General features: G+C 41.6%; 1 protein-coding gene across 2 annotated transcripts in view; it reads left to right on the forward strand.

Annotated features, from left to right (window-relative positions):
• CCSER1 (coiled-coil serine rich protein 1) overlaps positions 1–14795 on the forward strand; it is a 1470964-nt gene that overhangs the window by 568670 nt on the left and 887499 nt on the right. The gene's annotated exons all lie outside the window — the stretch shown is intronic.

Raw genomic sequence — 14795 nt, forward strand, 5'->3', positions numbered from 1 at the left:
GCCACCTGGACAGATTGATGATATGGATGAACTCTTTTTACATGAGATGTCTCTGTTCTCAAAAAAGTAAGACATAGTAGTCATGGGAGATTTTAACTATCCAGACATTTGTTGGGAATCTCTCTCAGGCAAAGGTAATGTGTCCAGAAAATGATCTTATCTTGCTGACATCTTAATATTTCAAAAGGTAGAAAAGATAACAAGAGGATCTGCAATCTTAGACCTAATTCTTACCAAAAGGGAGGAAATGGTTGATGAAGTAAAGGTTGCTCGGAATTTAGGCGGCAACAATCATGGTATCCTCAAATGTTGAATTACAAGAGGGGGTGTTAGGGGTCGAGTTGCCGCCTCTGCACAGGGGGAATCTTGGGCCATCTCCGCTGCGGTCTCCCATTCTTCTCCTGCAGCAGTGGAGCCTGCTCAGTTGAGACGTCGGTCCCAGCGTCTTGCTCAGTCTGACTCTGTGCAAAGGGTTACTGTTGCTTTTCCGGCTTCTGCCATTGAAGCCAGTGCTGGGCAGTGGCAAGCAGATGCTTTTGGGACTAAGTCCTGCTTTTCTCCTTCTGAGCATGCCCAGGGTAAGATCTCTCATTGGAGATCGAGGGTCACATGCTTGGATACTGCAGCAAAGCCCATTGGTTCTCCAGGAAGGTCCTGAAGGTGCTCAGGCTCTGTGGCAGTCTCTCATTGGTCCTTCTAGGAAGGTCTTGTACTTGCTACAGCTATATAAGGTTCGCATGGCCGCACGGCCATGCGCTAGTATCAATGCATGTTATGAGTTTTGTGCCAATGTGGTCACGCTTGTGTGGATTCAGGGACCTGGCTGAAATAAGCCACTTAGAATACCGGCACCTCCGGTGAGGAGATTGTGTGTATGGTTTCAGGGCCCCGGCTGAAATAAGCCACCTAGAATACTGGCTCCTCCAGTGAGGAGATTGTATGTTTGCCTCCTTGACTGCGTGACCACAAGCTGCTGAGCAGATAGCTCAGCAGTTACTGTGTATTCCTGTGGAGATTAACAGGACACAGTCCTTTCTTTATAGCAACTCTGTGAAGCAACAGAGATCGCTTCTACCGCCATATAGTGCCGCCGTTTGCCAGCAGCAGGTTCTTTTCCTGCACGGTGGACCCCAGGCTGTGAACGCACCAAATAACATCTCTATATTTACTCGGTGCGTTCCGCCAGCCCTAACAGGGGGAAGACCAGCAAGGACTCATATTTTAAGGTTGGACTTTAGAAAGGTAGATTTTAATGGACTCAGAAATAGGGTAGGAAAGGTTCAATGGATGAATGTTCTAAAGGACAGAAATATCTAAAAATGTTGGGAGATTTTGCTAAATAAAATTCTCGACGCCCAATCAGTAACATTCCTGAACAGAAGAAAAATTTGGAAGCATTTAAAGAGACCAGGGTGAATGAACACAGAACTTAATCACTTGTTGAAAAGGAAAAAAAATAAATGTATGCCATATGGAAAGAGGGGAGCACATCTAAAGAAGAATATAATGCTGTTTGCAGGGGATGCAGGAAAAGCGTTAGAAGAGCTATATGCAGTAATGAAGTAAGGCTTCCAAGGGAGACCAAAAGCAGTAAAAAGGATTTTGGGGATATGTAAAAAGTAAAAGAAAAGTCAAAGATGCTATAGGATGAAAAGGGTGAAGTGGTCAAAAATGATGTTGAGAAGGCCTGAATGATAAATTCCTCTTTTGCATCTGTGTTCCCTCTGAAAGCAAATGTAAAATCAACTGATCTTCACGATTCCATCGAAGAAGTAATAGAATCCACACTATCTATAAATTTAGCGATGGTGAGGGAACACTTAGCTAATTTAAATGAATTTAAATCTCCTTGTTCACATGACTTACATCCTAGGGTACTGAAAGTGTTAGCAGACGAAATTGCAGAACCACTAGCCAGAATTTTTGAAACATCCTGGAAAACAGGATAAGTCTTAGAAAACTAGAGAAGGGCAAATGTTGTCCCTATCTTCAGAAAAGGAAAGAAGACAGAGCCAGGAATTTACAGAGAAGACCTGCAAGAGAAGAAAAATAACTTTTATTATACTCACCTGCGAGGTGGTCCGTTCTGATGGGCGTTGCTGGTCTAGGTCCGGTGCCTCCCATCTTCTCACGATCCCCGACCTCCTGCTTGCTTCGTGTGGAGGACACTTCCCTTCATCATCCACAGTCTCCTCAGCACAGTGCTTCTGTACAGGCATACTTCTCTGCCCTGTCAAGGCCGGAGCAAAGTACTGCAGTGCACAGGCGCTGGGCCTCTCTGACCTTTCCCGGCAGCTGTGCACTGCAGTACTTTGCTCTGCTTCAACAGGGCAGAGAAGTGCGCCTGTACAGGAGTTCACAAGTACTCTCTCTCCAGCTGTCAATCACTGTGATATACTTTCTAATGTATACTGCAGCACATTGCAGGGCTTCTCAGTTGAATAGATGGCACTTCAAAGCAGCATCCAAGCAGAGAGGAGAGGGAAGACTGATCTGAACATGCATACTCAGACTGCTGTCACTCACCAAGACTTAGCCTTCACCACCCCCACCAGTGACATGCCCTGTTCTCTTCATCTGATTCCAGTCCTGAGATCAGAAGTAGCACAGCCAGAATCAAAACAGAAGGATGTATGACCCACTGAGAGATGAGCTTACAAGAGCAGGGAAGGTAATAAAAGTGTATTAGAAAAGTGTTAGGAAGAGTTAGGACTAATGAAAAGGCGTGAAATTAGTAGTGTAAAGTCTCTTAAATAATGTTCCCTGAGTCCCTCCATATACAGCTTCCCCATACACAGCATGATGGACTCACAGCTCCCCCAAAATAGAATATAATGTCCCTCACAGTAGTCCTCACACTGTACAATGGTCCCAAAACTGTATAATGACCCTTACACTGCATAATAGCTCCCTCTGTACTCACGTGTTATGATGGCCCTCACAGTAATCCCAACACTTTATGACGGCTCTCACAGCAGTCCTAACATTTTATGATGGCCCCCACATTATTATCCACCTTAAGGGCTAACACATTAGCTCCAATACTGTATTAGGCCCCCGTAATAGTTACCATACTACTAGATTGCACCCACATTAGTCCCCAAGTAGTATATTAGCCCCCCATATGAGGGTCCCCCACAATAGTCCATACACTACATGATGGTCCCCAAATAAGCCCCCATAAGCACCCACACTGTAAAATGACCTCTACCCTTTGTAGCTCCTAAAACATATGAGAGGTTCCCTACCCACTGATGCTGACAAGTCCACTGGGCAGACCTATGTGTTGATGTTCCTGCACTACCGCTCTCAGCCACAGAAGGATGATGTAATGGCCGAGTCGCCGCCACACTCATAGGACGTCAGAGTCCTCAGAGACCCAATGCTGCACAATTATATCATCACTCCTGGACTTTGATTTTTGTGTGCATGAGCTTGCACTTCAACCATTGCATAATCCTGCCATGTCCTGACACAGAGCTTAAGTGTATCAGTGTGCTGTGCACTCCAATACACTTAAGTGTAGTGTAGCTCCAGGTTTGCCCCTCTGAGCATGAAGCCTGAGATGACTGCACCCTCTGCCAACCGGTAGCTATGCTACTGAGTACAATGCAAGGCTTGAATTGGTTTTCCACCATGGACAGTCCCAAATCATATCTTCTGCAAGGTTATATTTAGTTATTAGACAGAGCAGATGGAGACTACAAACATAAGATATTACTCTGGAGGACCTTGCTCACATAGAAGCCCATTGCTTTAAAAAATAGATTATGAAATGCTCACTCAATAGACCTCTCTCTACACACACACATACACTTGCAGATACACACACACACACAAACACACAAGCAAAAACAATAAAAATCAGGTATATAGATAGTTCACAAAGTAAATCATTGTAATGCTATTCAGACATACAATATATTGCAGTCTGGAATCACATATTAGCTAAGATCAGTTGTATGCATTAGTGTAAGAGTAAATGCAGTCTATTAAGCTCAGCTAATTAGCAGAAGAATGTAATATACATCTGCAAGTAATTATGTGGGTTATTCTGAGATAATTTGCTTGCTAGATGTGTCACACCTGTGTTGGAGATACTGTAAGATTTTAATTTTTCTGCAGATGGCTGGCCTCACAGTGAAAGCACAAATGACTAAATCTTTCCATTTATCTACCATTTACCCTTTACTGGGGCAATATATCTTCATACCTTACTACATATAGTGCATAGCAAAAGAAAGATAAAGGTTGGTATACATTTAAGGAAAGAAATATTATAATAGGAATCTCATTTAAATACTTGAATTTAAAGGGCTAATAGCAATATTGTATGTTATGCCCTAAGACAAGAGGATGGACCTCCAGCATTCCAGGAAAACCGCTCTGAAGCCAAGAACTGGACTCTGTAAAATCCCATCTTGAAGGGGTCATTGGTAAGCACGCGCAAACTACACTTAATTTATTGTCTATGGGACTGCTGGAAAAAGGAAACAAAAAAAGGAGAAAGCACTGCATGTGAATGACACCTCCAACACAATGAGGGGACTAGGGAGAGGTGACTTACTTACCTCCGGTGGTTGTGCAGACCAGGCACAACACTGAGAATGAGCACTTGAAGGCAACAGTTCTGCAGCACCTTCTGCATGCCCCTGATGTATAGTACAGAAGGTGTCACAGGAGAAATGATTGGAGTAGTGGGCGTACTGTATTTCTTAGGGCACCATGCTCAGATACAGGAAACCAGCCGGGTCAAGTGAACATAAAGATTTATTCAGTACTACATGTTTGTGGGATAAACCATCCCCTTTGTCAGGTGAGTATAAAAAGCTGAAAAAAAAGCTGATTACAGCACTTTTGGTTATTTTTAGCAGTGACATAGAAAATAAATGGAATGTAGGTCAAGCATGCAGACCACTGCTCCATTCAAGATGTGACTCTAAAAAGCCAGGTTCCTGGGTTGACAATTAAGTTATTCTCTTATTTATAGATAATAACTTAATGCTACCTTGGGAATTACTGTTTAAAGGGAATATGTCAATAGGATAGTCCCTTCAGTGGAAGACCTGTAACTAACACTAGACAGTAAAACTTTGTCTTCTTGCAAACACATTTAAAAATGAGATCTGGAGTCAGAGTCTCATGCAGATCAGTATCCGCCCTTAAGCCTGAATAGCTCATTTACATATAAGAAAAATTTGGATTTCTCTGGAATAAAATATTTGATTGCAGATATCAAGGTGTCATTTCATTCAGCATCTTTTTACCTACATGCCAATATAGAAGGCTTAGAAGGATTGATCCTGCTGACAGATTCCCTTTAAATACTCATTGATTAGTTGTTTGAATTGGTAATGGTCTGCATTGATGTGCCACACTCTCTTCATTGCTTAATAGGCACAATGTTATACTTTTAGGAGGCCGTGCACTGTGTAATATCATTAGGGTACAAAAATATTAAAACTTAGGGTACGTTCACACAGGACTTTTTTGCTGCTTTTTTTTGCTGCTTTTTTTATGCTAATTTAGGTGCGTTTTTTTGGTGCGTTTTTGGTGCGTTTTTTGGGTACGTTCACACATGACTTTTTTGCTGCAGATTTTTGCTGCAGATTTTTGCTGCTTTTTTTATGCCAATTTTCAGCTGCTAGGACACCTCACAATGGCTCTTCACACCTTACTACCAGGAACTCCCTCACAATAGATCACAATCAGGACACCTCACAATGGCTCTTCACACCTCACAATGGCTCACAATGGCTCTTCACACCTCACTACCAGGAACTCCCTCACAATAGATCACAATCAGGACACCTCACAATGGCTCTTCACACCTCACAATGGCTCACAATGGCTCTTCACACCTCACTACCAGGAACTCCCTCACAATAGATCACAATCAGGACACCTCACAATGGCTCTTCACACCTTACAATGGCTCACAATGGCTCTTCACACCTCACTACCAGGAACTCCCTCACAATAGATCACAAACAGGACACCTCACAATGGCTCTTTACACCTCACAATGGCTCTTCACACCTCACTAACCACACCCCTAAGCTCTTGGCTGTGAGATCCCTTCCTGCTGGCCATGATTTTCTGCACAAAAAACGCAGCAAATAATGCTACATGCGTTTTTTCAGCGTTTTTGCAGCGTTTTTTTCATCACCCATTCAAGTCAATGGGTGAAAAAACGCTGCAAAAACGCAGCAAAAACGCTGAAAGAAGTGACATGCCCTATGTCCAAAAAAAGCAGCAAAGCAGAAAAAACTGATCAAACAAAAAACCAACGTGTGTGCATGAGATTTCTGAAATCTCATAGGCTTTACTGGTACTGTAAAAAGCAGCTGAAAATTAGCATAAAAAAAAGCAGCAAAAAAAAGCAGCAAAAAAGTCCTGTGTGAACGTACCCTTAAGCTTTACTAGAAAATACAAAAAATTAACAAGCTGATATATCATATCCATTGTTTTTATTTACTAGTTGTGTGTGATATATCAGCTGGTTGAATTTTGGTATTATCTAGTAACGGTTTAATTTTTCTGTACCACATTTATACTACACAGTGCATAATGGCAATTTGGAGAAACTGTTACATTGTTGTTCAGTGAATATTTTAGGAGGCTGTGTCTTCTGCTATAGCTCTTTCTGTTCAATTGAATAGGGCTGAGATGCAATATCAAGCACAGCTGTTACTTTACTAATAGTGCAGTATTACTCTGTACAGAGCAGTGTGAAAAACAAAGGTAATGCACTGTTTACATGAGGGTTGAAATTACTTTCAAGGGGATATCTGGGAATTTTAAAAAAGTCATGTAGTTATTAACAGATGAAACTACCTGTCTTTTGTAGACCGTGCCGGTCATTGACCACTCCTGCCAGAGATTCAGCTACTCCCTGTCAACAGAGCAGCAGTTTCTCTTCCTGTTGATAGGGCAGGACTACTGAGTCATGGTGATTGACTATGTGATTGACAGCTGGACCCGCTACCTAATTGGGAGAAGCTGGCTGTCAATCAGCGTGACACCAGTAGTCCCGCCCTGTCAGCAGGAAGAGAAACTGCGTCTCTGTTGACAGGGAGTAGCTGAATCTCTGGCAGGAGAGGTCAACGACCGGCGCCGAGTACAACAGACAAGTAAATAAAAGAAAAAAAGTAAAGTGGCACAGCTCGTATTCAGAGGATATATATCTGGTAGTGTACTATAATTCTGGGGCAGTTCCACCGACATCCTTCACCGCGGTGCTTGCGTGGGAGCAAAAAAAAGTATTTTATAAGTAAGAAGCAAGAAGTTAAACGCAGCACTCACCGGCACTGTGGTCAAAGTGTTCTCTTTATTGCAACATGTAGAAATACATCTTCACGGCACGGGGGAGTCTGACGGGTGAGGAGCGTGCAGGACGGGACAACAGCCGTTTCGCGCTGAACAGTAGCGCTTCTACGGGTCCAACAGACAAGTATTTGCCTCTGTAAGCAACTACATGCCTTTTTTTCTAAAGTTCTGGATATCCTCTTTAAGTTTCTGAACAGCTGTGATGCCCACTGATTACTTTATTTTAAGTATTCTATTCCATAGACTGCATATCATTTTAAAGCTGACAGGTTCCCTTTAAAGAACTAGAAAACTTTTTTAAAGATAATATTCATACATTATAGGGAAAAATTAATCTACTGCTACCCCAATTTCATATTCAATTTGTATTGTGGTCTATAGAAGAGACAGAAACAGTCTCACTCAGTGCTATCTATGACATGCTCTATTTTTCCAAGAAATTTCTAAGAGAAGTAATGACATGATATAAATCCTCAGAATTCATTGATGAAAATATTTCTTTACATATGCATTAAAATTACGCACAAAAATCACAGCTGTATGGAAAGAGGCATCATTGTGTTGTTACATAATAATTCATTTCCTCTCTCATTTAGAATACTAATGAATCTGTCTGCTATTTTCAACATCTAATATGAATTTGATTAATTTGAACCGTAATATGCCAGCACCAGATACTACTCTTGTGTGAAAAGAAAAAAAAATGCAGAACATATTTTCAATAGTTTCACAGAAATAATTATCTAGCAGGAAATCGTGACAACATACTGACCTCATTGCAGCAGTAGAAAAATGTACAAATAATGTTATCTGCATCAAACATGATGTAGAACATTGTAATGTGTAGACTAATGAGCGTAAAATCTATAGTACAACTCAACAGCTGATAAATGTGATAAATCACTTTTTTTTTTCAAGATGGTATATTTGCTCTCATATAAGATGCCTGTTTTCCACATATGATGTTTTTAGAATGTTCCTTCGGTAAACCAAAAAGCAAACAAACAAGTATACAGAGTTTATGAAGATTGGAAAGTAAACTTATGCAACTACAGTACTGTGGGAATTTTTTAGGCACATTTGGAAAAAATGCTGTAAAGTAAGAGTGCTTTTAAAAACAGAAATTTTAAAATTTTCTTTTTTTAATTACCAAAAAGCAAAGTGAATGAACAAAAGAGAAATCTAAATCAAATAAGTATTTGATATGATTGTCCTTTGCCTTAAAAACAGCATCAAAGCATGAATTCTTCTAGGTACACTTGTACAACTTTTCTGAAGAAATTTGCCAAGTGAAGTAAATATTGTTCATCATTGAATGTAGGCTTACTCAAATCCTTCTGTCGCTTCATGTAATCCTATGCAGACTCGACAATGTCGAGATTAGGGCTCTATAGGGGCCATAACATCATTTTCAGGACTCTTCTTTTCTTCTTCAGACTAAAGCTAGTTATTAATGATATTGACTATATGTTTGGAGTTGTGGTCATAGTGCAGAGTATATTTGGAGCCTCAATTTTATTTAATGATGGATAAGTGTCAGTTTTTATTTCTGAGCATTGAGGGCACCATTAATGCCAAATTCCAAATGGAAATGCAACCCAAAACCTCCAAAGGATCCTCCACCATGTTTCACTGTTGCTTGCAGACACTCATTATTGTATTGTTCTTCATCCCTTTTGTAAGCTGCATTCTGTTAAGGGGAAATATTTCAAATTTCAACTCCTAAAAATCAGGCCCATAGAAGTAAAAATTCATAGCACATAACATCCACGCAATACTCCGATATGGTGGCTATTAAAATAAGTATCCAGTGATCAAGTGTACTCAACATTTTATTGTAAAAAAAATGTAATCAATCAAATTCCAATCAAATAAACTAAGAACTCATTTTCAAGAACAAATATGCATCAAATATTCGTGAAAAAAACCCTACAGCAGAAATCCAGAAATTAGCAGAATACCAGGTACGGAACAAACTGTGCTCCTATGTCTGTTTCTCTTTAGCTTTTTTGGGAGAGGCTAACAAATCTGTTAGCATTTCTAGGAGGATTTAAGTCTCTGCTTCACCTCAGAACCCCAGAAGCTTAACATGGAACACTCACTTTTGGGTGTTTATTACATAAATCTTTCCTCATTTTGCCCATATGTGGCTAATCAATGACCTCAGTGGTATTCTGACCTACACGCTGGCATCACTACCAGTGATTAGCTCCAGGAGTCAAACGGAATTGTTAAGGGTGTAAAGAATTAATGAGGCTATAAAAAAAGGCACATGTGTTATATTTAGAGACCTCATAAGTCTCCTGTGCTTTTGTGGACATTGATCTGCTTGTGATTGTTGAAACAATCCCAGTGAGTCTTGTAAGCAATGCCCCCTAGGTGAAAACTATAAAAATTAGTAACAAATAAAAGGCTTATATCTCATGATAACAAAAACTGGTCATCTTTGACTTGGTGACATGCCCTGGTTGAATAGTCTTGCAATTAAAAGAGCACTAAACCAAAATGTTATATATATACAGTACAGACCAAAAGTTTGGACACACCTTCTCATTTAAAGATTTTTCTGTATTTTCACGAGTATGAAAATTGTACATTCAGACTGAAGGCATCAAAACTATGAATTAAGACATATGGAAGTATATACTTAACAAAAAAGTGTGAAACAACTGAAATTATGTCTTATATTCTAGGTTCTTCAAAGTAGCCACCTTTTGCTTTGATGACTGCTTTGCACACTCTTGGCATTCTGTTGATGAGCTTCAAGAGGTAGTCACCGGGAATGGTCTTACCGGTTGCACTTGTTGGCCCTTTTGCCTTCACTCTGCGTTCCAGCTCACTCCAAACCATCTCGATTGGGTTCAGGTCTGGTGACTGTGGAGGCCAGGTTATCTGGCGTAGCACCCCATCACTCTCCTTCTTGGTCAAATAGCCCGTACACAGCCTGGGAGTGTGTTTGGGGTCATTGTCCTACTGAAAAATAAATGATGGTCCAACTAAACACAAACCGGATGGAATAGCATGCCACTGCAAGATGCTGTGGTAGCCATGCTGATTCAGTATGCTTGCAATTTTTAATAAATCCCCAACAGTGTCACCAGCAAAGCACCCCCACACCATCACACCTCCTCCTCCATGCTTCACAGTTGGAACCAGGCATGTAGAGTCCATCTGTTCACCTTTTCTGCTTCGCACAAAGACACGGTGGTTGGAACCAAAGATCTCAAATTTGGACTTATCAGACCAAAGCACAGATTTCCACTGGTCTAATGTCCATTCCTTGTGTTCTTTAGCCCAAACAAGTCTCTTCTGCTTGTTGCCTGTCCTTAGCAGTAGTTTCCTAGCAGCTATTTTACCATTAAGGGCTGCTGCACAAAGTCTCCTCTTAACAGTTGTTGTAGAGATGTGTCTGCTGCTAGAACTCTGTGTGGCATTGACCTGGTCTCTAATCTGAGCTGCTGTTAACCTGCAATTCCTGAGGCTGGTGACTCGGATAAACTTATCCACAGAAGCAGAGGTGACTTGTGGTCTTCCTTTCCTGGGGCGGTCCTCATGTGAGCCAGTTTCTTTGTAGCGCTTGATGGTTTTTGCAACTGCATTTGGGAACACTTTCAAAGTTTTCCCAATTTTTCAGACTGACTGACCTTAATTTCTTAAAGTAATGATCGCCACTCATTTTTCTTTACTTAGCTGCTTTTTTCTTGCCATAATACAAATTCTCACAGCCTATTCAGTAGGACTATCAGCTGTGTATCCACCAGACTTCTGCACAACACAACTGATGGTCCCAACCCCATTTACTGTATAAGGCAAGAAATCCCACTTATTAAACCTGACAGGGCACACCTGTGAAGTGAAAACCATTCCCAGTGACCACCTCTTGAAGCTCATCAAGAGATTGCCAAGAGTGTGCAAAGCAGCCATCAAAACAAAAGGTGGCTACTTTGAAGAATCTAGAATATAAGACATAATTTCAGTTTCACACTTTTTTGTTAAGTACAGTATATAATTCCACATGTGTTAATTCATAGTTTTGATGCCTTCAGTGTGAATGTACTATGTTCATAGTCATGAAAATACAGAAAAATCTTTAATTGAAAAGGTGTGTCCAAACTTTTGGTCTGTACTGTATATATATATATATATATATATATATATATATATATATATATATATATATATATATATATGTGTGTGTGTGTGTGTATGTGTGTATATGTCAGGGGTGGGCACTTAATTTTCCCAGAGGGGCCACATGAGAGATTGCAAGTGTTGTGGAGGGCCGATCCAATGGGCTGAAATTAATTCTACTCAATATTAATATCAATATATTAGAACTAGCTGAAGAGCCCGGCATTGCCTGGGTATAGTAAATATCTGTGGTTAGTTATAGCACCTCACTTCTCTTATTTTCCCATCACGCCTCTCATTTTCCCCATCGCATCTTTCATTTTCCCCCTCACATCTCTCATTTTCTCCCTCACACCTCTCATTTTCCCCCTCACTCCTCTTATTTTCCCCCTCACTCCTCTTATTCCCCCTAACACTTGTCATTTCGACCTCACATCTGTCATTTTCCGATCACTCCACTATTTTCCCTCACTCCTCTCATTTTGCACTCACACCTTTTCATTTTCACCTCACACCTCTCATTTTCACCTCAGTATATACATGTTTGTCATCTCCCTTATATATAGTATACACCTGTATGTCATCTCCTGTATATAGTATATACCTGTATGTCATCTCCCCTGTGTATAGTATATACCTGCTGTGTGTCATCTCCCCTGTATATAGTATATACCTGTATGACATCTCCTCCTATATATAGTATATACCTGTATGTAATCTCCTCCTGTATATAGTATATACCTGTGTGTCATCTCACCTATATATAGTATATATCTGTGTGTCATCTCCTCCTGTATATAGTATATACCTGTATGTCATCTCCTCCTATACATAGCATATACCTGTATGTCATCTCCTCCTGTATATACTATATACCTGTAGGTAATCTGCTCCTGTATATAGTATATACCTGTGTGTCATCTCCTCCTGTATATAGTATATACCTGTATGTCATCTCCTCCTGTATGTAGTATGTACCTGTATGTCATCTCCTCCTCTATATAGTATATACCTGTGTGTCATCTCTCCTGTATATAGTATATATCTGTGTGTCATCTCCTCCTGTATATAGTATATACCTGTGTGTCATCTCCCCTGTAAATAGTATATACCTGTGTGTCATCTCCTCCTGTATATAGTATATATCTGTATGTCATCTCCTCCTGTATTAGACCTCGTTCACACGTTATTTGCTCAGTATTTTTACCTCAGTATTTGTAAGCTAAATTGGCAGCCTGATAAATCCCCAGGCAACAGTAAGCCCACCCCCTGGCAGTATATATTAGCTCACACATACACATAATAGACTGGTCATGTGACTGACAGCTGCCGGATTCCTATATGGTACATTTGTTGCTCTTGTAGTTTGTCTGCTTATTAATCAGATTTTTATTTTTGAAGGATAATACCAGACTTGTGTGTGTTTTAGGGCGAGTTTCGTGTGTCAAGTTGTGTGTGTTGAGTTGCGTGTGGCGACATGCATGTACCGACTTTTGTGAGATGAGTTTTGTGTGGCGACATGCGTGTAGCAACTTTTTGTGTGTCGAGTTGCATGTGACAGGTTAGTGTAGCAAGTTGTGTGCAGCAAGTTTTGCGCATGGCGAGTTTTGCGCGTGGCGAGTTTTATTTGTGGTGCCTTTTGAGTATGTGCAAGTTTTGTGTGAGGCAACTTTTGCATGTGTTGCAACTTTTGTGCATGTGGCAATTTTTCCGCGTGTGCAAGTTTTGCGTGTGGCGAGTTTTCCACGAGGTGAGTTTTGCACGTGTGGCGAGTTTTGCATGTGGAGAGTGTTGCGCGTGGCGAGTTTTGAGCGGCGACTTTTGTGTTTCGACTTTTATGTGGCGAGGTTGGTGTATGTGTGGTGAAATGTGCGCTGAGGGTGGTATATGTGTTCGAGCACGTGGTAGTGTGTGGCGCATTTTGTGTGTGTGTTCATATCCCCGTGGTGGTGTGGTGATTATCCCATGTCGGGGCCCCACCTTAGCAACTGTACAGTATATACTCTTTGGCGCCATCGCTCTCATTCTTTAAGTCCCCCTTGTTCACATCTGGCAGCTGTTAATTTGCCTCCAACACTTTTCCATTCATTTTTTCTCCATTATGTAGATAGGGGCAAAATTGTTTGGTGAATTGGAAAGCGCGGGGTTAAAATTTCACCTCACAACATAGCCTATGACGCTTTCGGGGTCCAGACGTGTGACTGTGCAAAATGTTGTGGCTGTAGCTGCGACGGTTCAGATGCCAATCCCGGACATACACACATACACACATACACACATTCAGCTTTATATATTAGATTATTACATTATTGATAAAAACATTAATTGTATTACTTAATATTGAGCAGAATTAAGTATGCTGACATCCCCTATATATCATTTGAACCTGAGTACAGCCCCTTCTATATATGGTATGAGCTCCCCACAGCCCCTTATATACTGCATGAGCCCCACACAGCCTCCCCCATATGCGGCATAAGACCCACACAGCCTCCCCCATATGTGGCATGAGACCCACACAGCCTCCCCCATATGCGGCATGAGACCCACACAGCCTCCCTATATACACTGCATGAGCCCCACACAGCCTCCCCATATACTGCATGAGCCCCATAGCCTCCCCATATACTGCATGAGGCCCCATACAGTCTCCCTTTATACTGCATGAGCCCCACACAGGCTCCCCATATACTGTATGAGCCCCACAGGCTCCCTATTTACTGCATGAGCCCCACACAGCATACCTATAAATACTGCATGAGCCCCACACAGCCTCCCTATATACTGCATGAGCCCCACACAGCCTCCCCATATACTGCAAGAGGCCCCACACAGCCTCCCCATATATTGCATAAGGCCCTCCCAGCCTCCCCATATGTGGCACGAGGCCCCCACAGCCTTCCCATATACTGTATGAGGCCTCCATAGCCTCCCCATGTGCAGCATATCATCCTCATAACCTCCCCATGTGCAGCATGACACCCCCATAGCCTCCCCATGTGCAGCACTTCACTCTCATAGCCTCCTCATGTGCAGCATGACACTCTTTTAGCTGCCACATGTGCAGCATGACACCCCTATAGCCTCCCCATGTGCAGCATGTCACCCCCATAGCCTCCCTATGCCCACCCAAACATTCCATACACATGAAAAAAGACCACCACAAATTCACCTTGGTCCTATTCCCTGGTGCTCTGCTTCTGCTCCTGTCTCAGTGTCTCCGATGCGCTGACTATTCGCAGTACACAGCTGACGCAATGAAATGATGTAATCGCGTCTGCTGTTTCACATGTTGATTGGTGGAGGAAGTGGCCGGAGGCCCCTCCTCTATCAAT

This window comes from Ranitomeya variabilis, chromosome 1, assembly GCF_051348905.1.
Source record: "Ranitomeya variabilis isolate aRanVar5 chromosome 1, aRanVar5.hap1, whole genome shotgun sequence".
Lineage (NCBI taxonomy): Eukaryota > Metazoa > Chordata > Amphibia > Anura > Dendrobatidae > Ranitomeya > Ranitomeya variabilis.